Source organism: Schistocerca nitens, chromosome 5 (assembly GCF_023898315.1).
Source record: "Schistocerca nitens isolate TAMUIC-IGC-003100 chromosome 5, iqSchNite1.1, whole genome shotgun sequence".
Lineage (NCBI taxonomy): Eukaryota > Metazoa > Arthropoda > Insecta > Orthoptera > Acrididae > Schistocerca > Schistocerca nitens.
In genome coordinates this window covers 774,315,718-774,333,871 of record NC_064618.1, presented here as the reverse complement: position 1 = coordinate 774,333,871, position 18,154 = coordinate 774,315,718, and positions in this window count along the sequence as shown.

Here is an 18,154-nt window from a genome sequence, read left to right as displayed (position 1 = left end):
TCGTGTAAGTCTTTCGAGTTGACGTCACTTCGGCGACTTGCATGTCGATGGGGATGAAATGATGACGCCGAGGACAACACCCAGTCCCTGAGCGAAGAAAATCTCCGACCCAGTCAGGAATCGAACCTGGGCCGTTAGGTATGACATTCCGCCAAGCTGACCACTTTTTTTTTCCTTTATTGAACAAACTAACAATATACATACCGGGTGGTCAAAAAGTCGGTATAAATTTGAAAACGTAATAAACCATGGAATAATGTAAATAGAGAGGTAAAAATTAACACATATGGTTGGAATGACATGGGGTTTTATTAGAACCACACCATATTGCTAGACGAGTGAAAGATCTCTTGCGCGCGTCGTTTCGTGATGATCGTGCGCTCAGCCGCCACTTTCGTCATGCTTGGCCTCCCAGGTCCCCAGATCTCAGTCCGTGCGATTATTGGGTTGGAGTTACCTGAAGTCGCAAGAGTATCGTGTGTATCGTGATCGACCGACATCTCTAGGGATTCTAAAAGACAACGTCCGACGCCAATGCCTCACCATAACTCCGGACACGCTTTACAGTGCTGTTCACAATATTATTCCTCGACTACAGCTATTGTTGAGCAATGATTGTGGATATATTGAGCATTTCCTGTAAAGAACATCATCTTTGATTTTGAGACACGTATGTATTTATTACCAGCGATGGCGAGGCATTACAGAATCTCTGACCAGAGAGTTATTTATCGTTGCTAGTCTGCGCTTGACCGCGCGAGAGTTCAGTAGTGTGTGGCGAGTGGGCAGAGAGAGTAGACAGTTGGAGAGTAGTAGCAGTCTGGTGCAGTTGCGTGTAGCGAGTGGACGGTTGTACTGAGCGGGCGTCGGCATGCGTGGACGGCCTGCTGTTCTTCCGAATCTGGTCAGGATTGTGGTGGACGGTGTGTATTATTGTAGAAGGTAATGAAGCAGCATTGCGCTCAGCTAATAACGTATGTTAATTGTATTTAATCTGTTCAAAAAATGCCCCAATAATAATTTTTCTATAAAGTAACTTTTAAAGAAAAGGATTCATTTCAAGTTAAATAATATTTCCTATGCATTTCCTCCAAGAATCAAAATTAAATATAGGCCAGCATTGCACGGAGCTTTGCCAAAAAATAAGGGCAGGTATAGATGCAGTTTTACTGAGGTAAGAATTTTGGTTTAATTATTTCACAGGGCCGTAGGTCAGCGCTGCTCTCCTTATAAAATTTGTCAGGTTTAATTATTGCTGTTGAGTTGTTACATTCAGTTCATGGTTCATTATTCAATTAACATTATTGCGGGTTTAATGATCAATCATCATTCCTTAATTTTTGTGGGGAGTTTACATTTGGGCCATTATTATTCTTTAATTTTGCAAGGAGGTTACGCTTGGCTCATTTTTATTATTCAGTTTTGTGGGAAGACAACATTTCACTTCACATTGACTTTCATATTCTTGCTGGGAGGTTACAATTTCACTATTATTGACATATAAAATTATTGTGGGGAGGTTACACTTGGCGACCCTGCCAGGATCGTATTCCTTTGAGAATGATAAGTAGTCGCATATCTGCTCTTATTTACTTAAATATAATTAGTATTTGGCGCAATGCTTTTACTAATTTTGTCACTTTCTTTCACAGATCATTGGCAATTCGTTACTCTTTGTTGTGTTTGTGTTTGTTGCATTTTGTATTGTCTTTGTTTCATTATTGAATAATTGTGATTTGTGTTAAAATGCCGCGAAAAACTGTTAATAGTACATTGCGAGGTATAATGAGTGAAATAACCAACCTAAACAACTTGACCGATGGTACTTGCGGCACGCAGTGTAATGATGACAATCCTCCATTTACGGACAATCAGTGTTTACTGACCACTAATGTTGATTTTGATCCTAGTGATGAACAGACGAACTCAATTGTGTCCTTTGTTAATTTGACGACAATTGATGACGCGGGGCGTTCTGTTGCAATGAGCGCTGCCCAGCTTAACACACCTGGTTTGCAGGATTTATGTGACGAACAGACAAATTTTTTTAATGAAAATATATAGTGTAATCAGAGTACGACAAATTTATTTAATTCCGAGGTAGTGACTAACAGTGCACATCCGATTGGAAAACATCTTCAAGAATCACAGAATAACCAAATGGTTACACAAAATGTGACAATTGCGGGTATGTCATCAAACAGCACAGAGAATAGAGCCGGTAATATTGAGTTTGAACAAATTATGGCAAGATTGCTACAACAACAAAATGAAAATCTCAAACAACACTTTAATGAAGAATTAGACAACAATTCCAGACAGTTAAATGAAAAATTAGACAACAATACCAGACAGCTTAGTGAGCAGATTACAGCCGTTGTCGCGCAGTGTCATGATACTAACGAGCAATTACGTGAAGAAATTGAGGCTTGCGCTAGGAAAAGTAGTGAAGAAATTAGATCTGTTGCACAAGATTTAAGGGATATGCAAACAGCTACAACAGAAACACTTAGAGACGAAATTAGTGCAGTCGGTAAACAATGCTCTGAAAAAGCAACACAGTTACGTGGCGAGTTTAAATTAATGACAGCAGAACTTTCGCGCACAATGGATGCAAAGATAGACGCGAAATTCGAACAACAGAACAGTCAAATTGACGAGCGTTTTAATCATCACCTACAAAACAGTGATACGCGTTTCCGTAAATTTATACAGGAACAGAATAAAGTAAAACGACAAGTCATGGAAACAATCACAGCACAGAGACAAGAAGACAAATGTTAATTGTTCACGAAAGCAAAAACATACGTACACAACAATATTGCTACAGTAGCCGACAAAATTAATACCATCAAACAGTTGAACACCGAATTGCGTGATGAAATTTCCGATCTTAATCGAAAACTGATACACACACAGTAGATTTTGAAACAGTGACCGACAGACTCGAACAATTAAAACTAACACAGGATTCCGGTGTCATCAAAGCTGACGTTAAAAAATTGAGCGAAACCACGCGTAAAATACAAAAACAGATTAATGCTTCTGACACTAAAAACGATGATCAGGTAAAAATGCTGACTGAAAAATATGATGAGTTGGCCAGTCGTATTGACGTTATTGAAAATAATAATGACAGCAAATCAGACGATACTGCACCAATTTTGTTTAACCAAACACCTGAATTCCAAAATTTACAGCAGACGATCAGTGAGATAGATTCGTCTAATAATACATTACATAGAAAATTGTCAACTTTACAGCAAGAGATAACAGAGATGAAAAATGTTTCAGCGTTTAATAACACGTCACAGCATACGGCACATTCCGAACATCTGTCACACTCACACAGCCAGTGTAACTTAAGTAATTTACAGAGACTACGTGACTTAAAATCCGAAGTGACACAGACAAACAGATTCTTATGCAGTCGTGAACCTGTTCACACATTCAGTGACGAGAACGTTGATTATAAGCAATTTGTATGTATTTGTAAAATCTAAGGTATTTGAAAATGACAGAGCAAAGGTACACACATTGAACTGGATACGTCGATTTATTTTTGTACTTTCACCGCCATTACCTGTAATGCAGAAACTACAATTAGCATGGATACAGCAATTTATTTTTGAATTTTCACCGGCATTGCCAGTAACGCAGAAGCTAAAATTTATTTGCGGTGCGTAATAGACCTCAGGGGATTTATTACGCTTTAATGAGTATGTGCCGTAGCGTGCACAGGGCCCTGAGCCGTAGTAGTGCTGTTTCATCTTTAGTTTTCTGCACTGCTGCCTTCTCTTCTACTATCCTTTATATCTATCAAAACAGCTCTTCAACTATCGCTCTATCTAGGATTAAGAATGAGTCAAGAAAACCCGATATGACAAATTTACCGAAAGTGACAGTTCTTTTAGACACTCCCGAAATGACAACTATCGCCGTAACTTTAATAACAGATAAAATTGTAATCATCAGTATGTATAGCATTTTCAGCAATCGTCAAAATTATCAGCAGTCGCAAACACATTTTGGTAACAATGGAGGTTTTTCTCCGCAATAGCATCAAAGCCAGCCAGTTAGCATATCTAACCAACAAAACCAAACTTTAATGTTTCGCGGCGTGCACATATAGTCTCAGCTCCAACAAATAGTAACGCACGGCAGCAATAACTACGTGCAGAAAACACAGTACTTCAATTCCTACCGCAGTGCACTGTATAGGAATTACTATCACGACAGACGTAAAAATATTGAGCACAATTTTCAGCGTACATCTAATAACAGTCGGTCTTACCAACAGCAAAATCATCCGCAAGAACCAGATAGTAGATATCATCCAGAACGTAATACGTCTGGAAGAAATAACGGAACAGTTCAAATAGTGGAAATGCCACAGCATCTTCCCGAAAATAATAACACGTCAGATAGAATTTGACTAGATACTGTACAGGTCGCATCTTCCAGTAACACAAGCACTACTTTTGACGCGCAGAATGTTGTTTACGAAAATGTTATTACTTTTGACGACATCCGAGACACTCTTTTACAGGAAAGACCAGTTGTTCAGAAAACCATTTCACATCCTGTCATCGAAATTAAAATTGGTTCATCGAAATTTTCAGCAGTAATCGATTCTGGATCACGTATGTCAGTTATAAATGAAGAAACTTTCAACGAGTGGAACAAAGAGAATACCTATCCTACACTACCATTAGGCAAAACAAAAGTAAAAGGAGCAGTATCTAGTAAAGGAGTAGATGTTAAATTACAGACGCATTTATCATTTTGTACTGCAGGTCACACATTTCACTCAAATTTTTGGATTGTTCCTTTATTGACAACAGACGTTACTTTAGGTACTGATTTTCTGGTACAACACGACGCAGTTATTGATTTTCAAAATTCCTATTTAATGTTGAAGGATGAAAATGTACAATTGGCTTTAGAATTTCAGCACTCATTATCTGCAGAAGAAGAAACAATTAATCGCACAGAGGTCATTTCCGTATCACGTAGCATAGACTGTAATTCCACATTGTTCACAGATACGTACGTACATGAGTATAATACTCCAGACGAAGCTGACTACGACGTTATGCAGACGATTTCTGATAAAGTGAAACAGAGCAGTGCAAATACAGACGACGAACGCACGCAACTACACAAAATTATTTTACAGCAAGCTCCAGTTTTCGACAACATTCCTGGTACTATGTCCGGTTTCATGTATGAATTTCAAGTTAAACAGCACGACACATTTAAAGCCAAACATTTTCCTATTCCGTATATTCATAGAGAGCATGTTAAGAAAAAATTGCCAGATGTGCTCGAGCAAGGAATTATTGAACCGGCAGTTAGTCTGTACATAAACCGCTCCATATTGTTAAGAAAAAAGATGGTTCACTTCGCCTCGTACTTGATTCGCGTCACATCAATGACATAATTATTAATGAAACAGATCGACCACAGACACTAGAAGAACTACTACAGAAATTTCACGGTACTGCTATTTATTCTAGATTAGATCTGAAATCGGGATTTTGGCAAATTCAGCTCCATCCGAACTGCAGAAAGTACACAGCATTTCTCTGTTTTGGTGACTGTTATCAATTTTGTAAATTACCATTCGGTTTAACAATATCTTCTGCAGCTTTTATTCGCGGTTTGAACACAATACTTCCGACAGAACTTAAAGACAGAATCACAACGTACGTAGACGACATTCTTATTGCAGAAGCTAACTGGTCTGAACACAATCTGATTCTTGAACAACTGTTGCAAACTTTTCGTGCAAAAGGACTCACAGTTAATCTCAGTAAATCGCACTTTGGTAAAACTTCCATAAAATTTCTAGGACATGTAATTTCAGCAGAGGGCATTGCGCCTGACCCGGAAAAACTTCAAGCTTTACGTGACATTACTGTTCCTACGACGAAAAAACAACTACGCAGCTTTTTGGGTTTCATTAACTTTTTTCGTAAATTTATTCATTACTGTGCTTTAGACACCCCTAGATTATGCCAATTGACATGGAAAAACACTATTTGGTCCTGGGATAAGCAAGCACATTCTGAATTCATGAACCTGAAACACGCTTTGTTGAATGCACCACTTTTATCGCACCCAGATCTTACTAGAAATTTTACCATTGCCACCGACAGTTCTTACACCGCTTTAGGTGTACATATTTTCCAGGAAGTTGAAGAAGATGGTTGCACAGTAATTAAAAATATGGCTTTTGCGAGTCGCATTCTGTCACCTGCTGAACGAAATTATTCTGTTACAGAACTTGAAACATTATGTGTTGTATGGGCTTTTACCAGATTTAGGCATTTTCTTTATGGAAGACACACTACAGTTTACACAGACCACAGGGCTATACAGTTTTTACTTTCCGCTAAATTTACACACGACAGGTTAAGCAGATGGAAACTTTATTTACAGGAATTTAAGTTTTCAATTGTTCACATTCCCGGCACACAAGATTTTGTAGCACACGCACTATCTCGTTCTCTCGGCAACAATCAGCAAGTCATCGCAACCAACTTCTGCAAAGCAAATTTCAGCATCATGTACATTCAACAAGTTGCATTTGAAAATTTCATTTCGTCGTCATTACAAGACATAGCATAAGAGCAGAATAAAGACAACGTATGGAAACAGATTAAACACCTTTGGCAAAATAGGAAAAATGTTACCATTAGAAACCATTACACTGTACGCAATGACATTCTGTTTCGCCGCTCTCATCCAGACAGCAACAATTGGTTATTATGCATTCCTGACGAACTTGTTAACAAATTAATCTGGTATACTGATTTAAGTTACGCCCATTACGGGGCTAGAAAATGTTTTCTTATACTGAAACAGAACTGTTATTTTACGAACATGGAGAAACGTATTCGACGAGTTTTAGCGTCATGTAAAATCTGCCAGAATGCTAAGTCAGACACAACTTCTCATATTCCTCCATTACATCCCATCGTACCTGTTAAATTAAGACATATGGCCGCTGTAGATATTTTTGGTCCGATTCCCAGAACTAATAGAGGTTTTTGCTACATTTTTGTAGCTGTTGAACTCACTTCCAACTTTGTTACCTTCACTCCGTTACGCAAAGCTACTGCTAAAACTGTCTCGAAAGCATTTGTAAAACATTTTCTATTTCATGTAGGGCATGTGTTGAAAGTAATTTCCGACAATGGATCACAGTTTCGATCTGCTATATGGACACGTATGTTACGAGCTAGAAACATTTATCCGATCTATATATTCAGGTACCATGCTTCTTCGAACCCTTGTGAACGATTAATGAAAGAAATTGGTAAACTGTGTAGAATATACTGCCATAAAGAACATATTGATTGGGACACACACATACTCTCATTCCAGGATGTAATTAATTCCATACCGAATGAATCTACCGTGCTATCTCCGTCTGTTATACTGAGAAATGTTGAATCACCTAACAAAATTAAAGAATTAGTAACCTTTCCTACATCTCGTCGACTACGACACCATGAAATAATTGACATTGCGCTGAACAACATCAAACGTGCCGCAGAGCGCCGGAGAAGACAACAAAAACAGGTTTGTATACGCCGTGACTTTCACGTTGGACAGAAGATATTAGTACGTACACACTATTTATCCAACAAAATAAAAGATAGGTGCAGTAAATTTGAACTTCTATACGCAGGTCCATATCGGATTCGCAGCATTCCTCACCCCAATGTTGTACACGTCGAAACTTTGAGAACCAGAAAATGGAAAGGAAACCACCACATATCGAATATTAAACCATTTATTGAATGAAGATACTTTATGATTTAACATGCTGTAGTGCCATTTCCTAATTTTTAAGACCACTTATACAATTATATTCATGTGAATACTTACTGATGATTGTGGTATTTTCCTTGGCAAGTGCCCGGCAAGGTAAGGTTAGCAGGTCGCTTTTCTTGTCGTTACACATCAGATCGTGCACATTTTCCATTTTTCGTGTATGAATGATTGTTTTCCTGTTTGTGTGTATGCATTATGAAATAGTTAAGATATAGCAAACACCAGTTGACTTTAACATTTTTGCCCTACGATATCTCAACATCGTGACTATTTTTAAATTTTTCGCTGCTGCATTAGATAATCTGTGTACATTTTTGCAACTGAACACTGTCTATATTTTTTGACATAATACGTTTTCTGTCGTGCTATGCTGTATGCTTAATTATATCACTATAAATCAGTTTTTATCTAATGGGTATATGAATTAAATGCAAGACATTAATCTTTGTTCATCATTTTCAGAAAGAAGTAACGTGTAAAGGAAATAAATTAAACAGAAATGGGAATTTCACCACGGAATAAACGAAAGAAGATGCAAAAAACTTATGAGGAAGAGTAAATGAATCAGAATTAACAAGCATTAACAAGAATATACTATACACATCGTAGAATAGCAGTCTTAACAAATTTTTTCTTTCAGAATACGAAGCGATTGATGCAGGCTGTCAGACAGAACTTCACATCTTAGTATTAGTGAGGAAATATGCTAGAAATAAGGAATAGTTGTGTAATGAATAATGAAGTGATTTTTTTTGCAGATGATAATGAATGGTGATGAATAATGATGAAGAATATGCAGCTATGAATAATGAAGTTTTTCTTTACAGGTGATGATAGTAATGGAGTTATGATAATGAAATGATGGATAATGAAGTTTTTTCTTTACAGATGAGGATGATGTTGAAGTTTATGTATTTATGCTCTGTAGTTATTTAAGTATTTGTTGCAGTTCGTTTTGACAGTATGTATTGTATTGCATAGTATGATGACTGAAGGTTTTGGAAAGGACAGCTAGAGAACACATTTTATACACATTTCACCACCTGTTAATTCGAAGTTCACTACTTTTCAGCGTAAAATGCGTTTCTTCTTTCAGTCTAATAATCCATTTTTGTATATTTTGCAGGAGAAATTATTTATGAAATTAATGTACTATAAGCAGTTGTTCATTAAACCCATGTCATTGATGAATGTGATTACATATACTCTACTTGTTTCATAATCTTGATACAGCTGACTCATGACGAATGACGTTACACATCTTCATTTGCAGCAATAACTCAAAAGCAAATATTGTTATTAATTATCGAACCCAACGCAATGCATTGCTAGCACAAAAAAAATGCTTTGTAACTGGCAAATGAATGCCACTGATTAATGTAATAAGTTGAACTATGAGGACAATGTTTACTATAATTAGATTAATTATGCCATTTATTAACTCATTTTCAATGATGACTTCTGATGGTTTGTAATTAGGCAATGAATGCCAATGTTCTCTGTAAATGACTCCTGATGGTAATTAGGCAATGAGTGCCAATGTTCTCTGTAAAAGACTTCTGATGGTTTGTAATTAGGCAATGAATGCCAATGTTCTCTGTAAATGACTTCTGATGGTTTGTAATTAGGCAATGAGTGCTAATGTTCTCTGTAAATGACTTCTGATGGTTTGTAATTAGGCAATGAGTGCTAATGTTCTCTGTAAATGACTTCTGATGGTAACTAAGCAATGAGTGCCAATGTTCTCTGTAAATGACTTCTGATGGTTTGTAATTAGGCAATGAATGCCAATGTTCTCTGTAAATGACTTCTGATGGTTTGTAATTAGGCAATGAATGCCAATGTTCTCTGTAAATGACTTCTGATGGTAGTTAAGCAATGAGTGCCAATGTTCTCTGTAAATGACTTCTGATGGTTTGTAATTTGGCAATGAGTGCCAATGTTCTCTGTAAAGTTACTCATGAACATTATTCTGTAATACTACGTACATGGTACAGAAATGTTCAATGACTGGGCAATGAGTGCCACCCATTACTAGTGTAATTCTCAATGAAGACTAGTATGTGACTTAATGTCCTTCACCTTCTAACCTAATTACCTGGAATTACTGCAATATCCGTTTGTCCTGTATATCCTCATGATCATGGAGCACTATATTTGGTTTTTGCACTAATTCTACGTTTCTGTAACAGACAAGAACGTGGTGTTGACACGACATGTTGTCCACCACAATGAGCGATGAGATGCTATTATGGTCCCACTGTTTGGTGTACCTAATGTACTACCAAAAGGATAACATGGAATATTACTACGGCATTTCAGTGTCTTGGCTACGTTGATTAATACTTCTGGGAAAAGAACTTTAGATTGCCTCACTTGGTGTTGTGCTTCTGTAGAAAAATATGGACTTTCAGTGCAGCTGCGTGCATCCTAAAGTGCTACAACCATGACACAATCCTTCCCTTACCTATCCTAATTCTTGTAACATATTAAAAATCATTTTCTTATCATGATTTGTATTCATGGCCTATACAATTTGTGATTTGCTGATATGTTCTGAACTACAGCGCATGTGCACTTTTGTCATTTTGTTAACATGTTTTCTACTCATTGCATATACATTTTTTGTGATTTGCTGATATGTTCTGTACTACTGTGCACGTGCACTTTTGCCATTTGTGAATATGTTCTGTACTCATTGTATATATATTTTGTCATTAACTGATATGTTCTGTACTCAGTGCATGTGCACTATATTTACTTCATGTTCTACACCTATGTATCTGTATATTCTGTGATTCTAAAGTTAGTTAGTTAAGAAAAAATTTGTTGCTCATGGCAAGTCCAAATGACTAACCATCGCTGCCAAATTTTTGCCTCCCCAGTGGAGGGTTATGAAACACGTATGTATTTATTACCAGCGATGGCGAGGCATTACAGAATCTCTGACCAGAGAGTTATTTATCGTTGCTAGTCTGCGCTTGACCGCGCGAGAGTTCAGTAGTGTGTGGCGAGTGGGCAGAGAGAGTAGACAGTTGGAGAGTAGTAGCAGTCTGGTGCAGTTGTGTGTAGCGAGTGGACGGTTGTACTGAGCGGGCGTCGGCATGCGTGGACGGCCTGCTGTTCTTCCGAATCTGGTCAGGATTGTGGTGGACGGTGTGTATTATTGTAGAAGGTAATGAAGCAGCATTGCGCTCAGCTAATAACGTATGTTAATTGTAATTAATCTGTTCAAAAAAATGCCCCAATAATAATTTTTCTATAAAGTAACTTTTAAAGGAAAGGATTCATTTCAAGTTAAATAATATTTCCTATGCATTTCCTCCAAGAATCAAAATTAAATATAGGCCAGCATTGCTCGGAGCTGTGCCGAAAAATAAGAGCAGATATAGATGCAGTTTTACTGAGGTAAGAATTTTGGTTTAATTATTTCACAGGGCCGTAGGTCAGCGCTGCTCTCCTTATAAAATTTGTCAGGTTTAATTATTGCTGTTGAGTTATTACATTCAGTTCATGGTTCATTATTCAATTAACATTATTGTGGGTTTAATGATCAATCATCATTCCTTAATTTTTGTGGGGAGTTTACATTTGGGCCATTATTATTCTTTAATTTTGCAAGGAGGTTACGCTTGGCTCATTTTTATTATTCAGTTTTGTGGGAAGACAACATTTCACTTCACATTGACTTTCATATTCTTGCTGGGAGGTTACAATTTCACTATTATATGTATGGCAATATCTTAGATATATAGCAAAGTTTTTCAACTATTCCTCTATAACTTGGTTCCAAAATGGCATTTTTATGTTATTTGTGTGTATGTTTATAGCCAATTAAAAATTACTCTAGAAATTCTTATGATGATCATAAGTCATAATTCCAGTTCCACAGCCTGCAGCTTCGGGCTCTATCAATATGCTAACTAGGAATTCAAACTAAGACAACTGCAACGTTTCATCTCTCCCTTAATTTTCCCTGTTTATTGCATAAAGATCCGAGACTAAAACGGAAGGAAAAACAGAAGTCAGATTGAGATTCAGAGGAATTGTCGGAAGAAAATGTAACCGGTCTATGAGGGAAGGGGCTTATAAGATTACTGTGCGGCCTATTCTTTAGTATTGTTCATCAATATGAGATCCTCAAAAGGTAGGACTGATAGGAGAAACAGAGAAGATCCAACGAGGAACGGCGTGTTACGTTACGGCTTCGTTTAGTCGAGGCGAGATCATTACGAAGATAACAAACCCCAATGGCAGACTTTAAAGGGAAGGCGTAGTGCATGACAGAGAGGTTTACTATTGAAGTTCAGAGAGAGCAGTTTCCGGGAAGAGTCGGACAACGTGTTACTTCCTCCCACATAAATTTCACGAAATGATCCCGAAGAGAAAATTCGAGAAATTAGAGCTAACACGGAGGCTTATCGGCAATCATTGTTCCCACGCGCCATTCGCGAGTGGAACAGAGAAAGGGGGCTTCTAATCATACAATGAAGGCTTTCACGACCGGATGGTACTGTTGTTGATAATTTTTCCGGGTTATATGGCCGTGGTCCATGGAATACTTCTATTCCTATGGCTGGTCCTCTGAGGATGTCCAACGTAGCATTGGACGAAACGTTAGGAATAGAAGTATTCCATGGACCAGGGCCATATAACCCGGAAGAATTATCAACAACAGAGAAGGGGGGGTTCAGTTAGAGGTACTTTAACTACCCTCTGGTACACACCGTTAGGTGCCTTGAAGAGTATTGATGATGTAGATGTAGATGAAGTCACGTGTGTCTAAAACGCCACACGATGCTTTCTTCATCCGAAGGAGGAGGATGCTGCCACGAAGTCCTACAAGGAGAGTATGGTGCTGGAGAAAGGAAAACTGTGATAGTGTACGAAGCAACATGTGTGACTGAATCCGTAACAAAAACTGAGATGGAGTGCTGATTTTGACCAAAAGAATTCGGTAGTCCGTAAACCCACTCTGTGCCACCTAACTCCATGGTAGGTTGGTCTTTGCATTTTTCGACGATGGTGAATCCAGAAGTTTCCACTGCTTGCTTTGTCCCTCTGCCTCGGGTTCATATACACCAGACACTCCTCTATTCATTCATGATGGAAGATCACTGAGCACTCGGGGTCCATTACCCAACGTAATCTGTGTAGTCGTGTCATACGTGGTGGACTGACAAATACCCTTCTGAGATCTGCGGAGAAAACTAGCGTGTGCTCCGGTAACGACGGGCAAATTCCCAGATGTGAGGACGGCTATCGGCGTCTCGCTACACATGCACTGCTCTGGTATGTTAGCGTATGAATTCAGCAGCAGCCATCCTCAAGGGGCAAGTTGGCAGCCGCCGTCTTAATTGGCTAGATGTGAGTGGTGTGGTTTGGGGGTTGATGGTGTGGATGGAATGAGGGCAGGGGTGGTTGGGGGCTGGGGTGGGGGAGCAGACCTCGAGATTCAGCAGCCGCGGCTGCGCACTTCTCACGGACTAATGAAACGTCATCACTCGGTGGCCGACACTCCGGAACTTGACTCGTAAACACGCGCTAGCTCCTCCAATTAATTTCCCACTGTCAGGGACAATTATGGCGCAGCGGTAATTGCTGCCGGAGAACTCCAAATTACCTTTAAGCTGCCGAACAGAAGGGGATAATTTCAAAATGGTTTCACAGCTGATACTGGAGGACAGAACTTAAGTTCCGTGAAAGTTGTCGAGTCTCGTTAACAAGTTAGCATGAACGTATCTACATGTAAGAGAAGAAGTTAAATATATAAAATTGTATTATTGTCATTCCTAATTTACATATGTGACCAAGTAGTTAATAGATAGAGAACTCTGTGTGAAATTATTTACATTTTTATGAGATGTTTCTTTCATGATTGTATTCGTATAAACAAACAAAACACTAAAGTTACAAAAGTGCATTGCAATTTCTTTCCCTCGCACAGACTACAGTGTAAATTTTGCTAGTAATTTATGAAAAATACACAGCTGGCATGCATCACCTGTGCATTAGAACACTCTCGGAGCTATATCACATTATGTGGTTGTGGTTGCTCTCATGATCTTATTAATAGTGATTTCTTTCTGAGCTCAGGGAGAGGTAATTGTTGATTTTCTTTGCGGTAAGATTTCACACAGTATTGTCTTTATAACTCATCTTGAAATAGGGTTCGGAATATTTAGTAGTGTCTATCTCTCTTCAACTTCGATGGATTAATCAACGAAAAGGACGATAATCTTCAAGCAAGTCCTGACTAAATTAATTTTACACTCTTGGAAGTAAGCTAAATTCACGTCAAGACCTATTTTTGAGTGTTATTATAATACCAGGGTACAACATTTTCACAATAAAAAGTCACAAGCACTCACTCACACGAGCTAACACAATACAGACAACGTCATACAAGATTAGCTGAGACAAAAGAACAAAGTAACGAAATGAACCAAATCAGAGCTAGAAGTATCTGTCTCGACTATTTATAGACATACACAAAACAAAATTTTACGTAACTCTACCTTCTTATGCCTATAAGTTCTTAGTAAACTAACAAATTTCTTAAATGGCTAGTCTTAAAAAATTCACAGTTATATAAATATTGACGAAATTATTTGAATCATAGCTTATGTTCGTATAAGAACGGCTTCATAATCCAGTATTGTCCATAGACAAAACGAAGAAATCAAATGTAATTAATGTACAGCAATTCAAAACATGACATCGAATCGTGAAGTTGGAAGACGTTCAAAAATTCTATAAGTTGCGAAAAATTGTCTTACTTAGAGGTGGATAGCCAGAACAGGTGCCACATACGCAATAAAATGAATACACTGTTAATTATCTACTAGTTTACCACGCAAATCCTTTGAAAATGGTCAGTGAACAAAGCCAGGCTTGGAAAGTTCTCTTACAGCTCGTAACGACACAAGTACGTCACACATTGTAGGAATTCTTCAGTTTTATTTCGTAGAAGTTATTTCTTTATTCTCTGTCATAACTTAAAAAATACGATCAGTGGCAGGGCAAGTGTAAAAATCCGTATCAAGCTACCACTGAGATGGTATAACACTGAGGGTTCATATGCCATCTGACGGTAGCTGGGTGAAGTAGGGCAGATTGCTGCTAAGGTGATGTCACCCGCCTGCGAAGTACGCAACCAATAATCTGTAACTGTGTTTTAAGAGTATAGCTGTAAATAGTGCTTTTTGTATAAATCTCTATCTACTGTTAAGTAGATCTTACTTTTAGAAGTATTATGTACATTTGTAATTAAAGCTGTAAAGAGTCATGGCTTTAGGCTTAAGTTAAAATCTAAAAGGACTTCGCCAAGGAAAAATAATGTGGGAGAAACATTGCAACAAAAAGTTCCAGAACGGTCTTCTTTGTGAGTCGGAAAGGTTGTGACTTAGAAAGTGGCTTGATGCACACGTACCGTATTGTATGATGATTAAAAGGAGCACAAACATTGTTTAACGACCTCGGATGGACGGAAAATTATTGCTACACATAATTCTACAATATTAAGCAGCTATTTGTCAACCATGCAGAAGTGGTAATGTTATTACGAGGGCCAGTGTGAAGTCGTTGTTTGCTGTGAAGGAGGCAGACATTATGTTTCAGCATTATCCATTGTACTGGCCAAATATTACGATGGGAATTACGACGGGGAAGCCACTGTGTTTAAACTGCTAAACCATCCATCCATAGCAAATGCTCAACATCGCAAAATGACTGAAGTGATTGTTTCTATGGTGAAGCTTAGCATATTCTATTTTTCATAGTGATGGACATATTCTAAAAGTAATGATTCGTCGTCTTCATTTACTAGTTAAGTAATACAAGGGTTTTAAATGCAACAAGTTTTAATGCATATTGTGATTTTAGTAGATGTTTAAAGTGTCCTTCCACAGACTGTGATATTTAATCAGCGTCATATTCAGATCATAAGCTGAATATATATAGGCCTATATCAAGTGCTTACAATTATTATTGCTATAGTAAGCCAAGCATCGGATAGTGTCCAAAGTACCAGCTATTTTACTACATTGACGACCATGATTAAAGCTGTTACAGAAGAAGACAACAAAAGGTATTGTACATATTTTCATCACTACAAAAAAGATTTTGCAATTTAGTTGCAAATGTAATTGAATATGTGAAGAAGAAAGGAGAGAATGTGAGGAATAGGCAGGAGAAAATGGAGGAAAGGTGTAATGTGTATACAACAGACAATTTTGAATGTAATATTGCCATTGCGAATGGCAGTGAGGAGCCAGAGGATAGTAATAGTGCCAGTAATCATAGTGAAGTCAGTGACAGTGATAGGGAGGATAAAGATAACGATATTCTAATCATATGTGCTACTGTAAAGGAGCTTGAGCTAAGTAATATAAGAGTAATGGATGATGGGGAACTACTAGGCAATGAATTATTGGAATATAATGCAAATGAGGCAAAGAGTGAGAAAATAGACAAGATACATTCAGTGAAGTTTTTTGTCAACGAAGTATAGAAAGGGAAAAGGAAGTGCTCAGAAAAAAAATAATGTTTTCGTTCAGATGAGGATAGCACAATTATATGCGGGGGAAAAAGAGAAACCTCCCAATGAATATGAAGTAGGCAGAAGAAAGAAACCACTCGATAAGAGTAATAAACTTGTCCAAGGTACATTAACCGAACTGACTAATGAAGCAATCAAACAAGACTTATCAAAATTTAATCAAAGTAGGACACTTCGAGGTGTCGAATATACTGCACCACAAATCAAGAAAGTAGTATCGAGTGGCCTATACTGTGTATCTCAAATTATATAAGAGAAGAGAAAAAGGTTAATTCAAAGTAATAAAGAGTATTGTAAGTCATATATATGTAACTGAATATGGCTGAAAGAAAGGACATTTGTAAAACATAATATTTCAGATATTATAACAGTCTAGTAATTATGAACTGTGAGATAGATGTAATGTAGTATAATGATGAACACTATCCAAATAGTAATTACAATTAACTTTAAATTAATTCACTGAACAATTATATTTGGTATAGACATAAGTATAGTAAGGACTAGGTAGATAATATGGTTAGTTTGATGCTCTGGTACTGATTAGAGTAATAATGATGCTAATAGCAAATATTTTGAGTTACTCAACTATACTGATGGAGACAGGAAAGCAAGCCAATACGAAATTTTCTTAGTTTCAGATTCCAAAAATAGATTTCAAGTAATATATGTTTTAGTTCATTGTAATGTTTTGAAACTTTACTACATACTAGAGGAATTCAGGGTAGAATGTGTGTGCATAAACACACTCAATGAGTGACACGTTTGATAAAATAAAGCAATTATTCCAATAAATTTAAATGTTGGTTGTAGTGATGTAAACAGCATGGTGGACAAGTTGTGAAGTATTATTGTCTTAAATTGGTTATTGATGTAATTGGTAAGTGGTCTTTGGTATAGCATTTGGTGTATAAAAATGTTACATGAAGTATTTTGTCGTTGTTGGTAATGACGAGTTTAAAATCAGAACACTGCACAAACAATTACTCAACCACATGATGTAACAGTTATACACTAGTCCATAGCATTCAGTCTCATTTTGTTAGACAACTCATGATGAAATGTAGGGGCATGTGTAATGACACAAGTACATCACACTGTGTAGGAAATGTTCATTTTATTTCGTAGATGTTATATCGATATTCCCTGCCGTAACTTAAAAAAATCGATAAGTAGCAGGGAAATTGTAAAAATCTGTATACAGGTAGCAGAGAGATGATATAGCACTGAGGGCTCGTATAACACCAGCCTGCGAAATACTCAACCAATAATCTGTAACTCTGTTTTAAGTGTATAGCTGTAAATAGTGCTTTTTGTATAAATCTCTATCTGCTGTTAAGTAGATCTTTTAAAACAAACCTTTTTAATTAAAGCTGTAACAAGTAATGGCTTTAGACTTAAGTTAAAATCCAAAGGGCTTCCCCGCGGAAGAATAAGGCGGGAGAAACACTGCAACGAAAAGAACAGAACAACATTCTTTGTGAGATGGAAACGTTGTGACGTAGCGTGTCGTACGCTGCGCACGACCTGTTTTGTACGGTAATTAAAGGCAGCACAATCATTGCTAAGCGGTCTTGGATGGACGGGAAAAATATTGCTACACATAATTCTACAGTACTAAGCAGCTATTTGTCAACCAAACAGAAGCGGCAATGTTATTATGAGGGCCAGTGGGAAGTCGTTGTTCGTTGTGAAGGAGGCAGATATTATGTTGCAGCATTATCCACTATACTGTCCAAATATTACGAC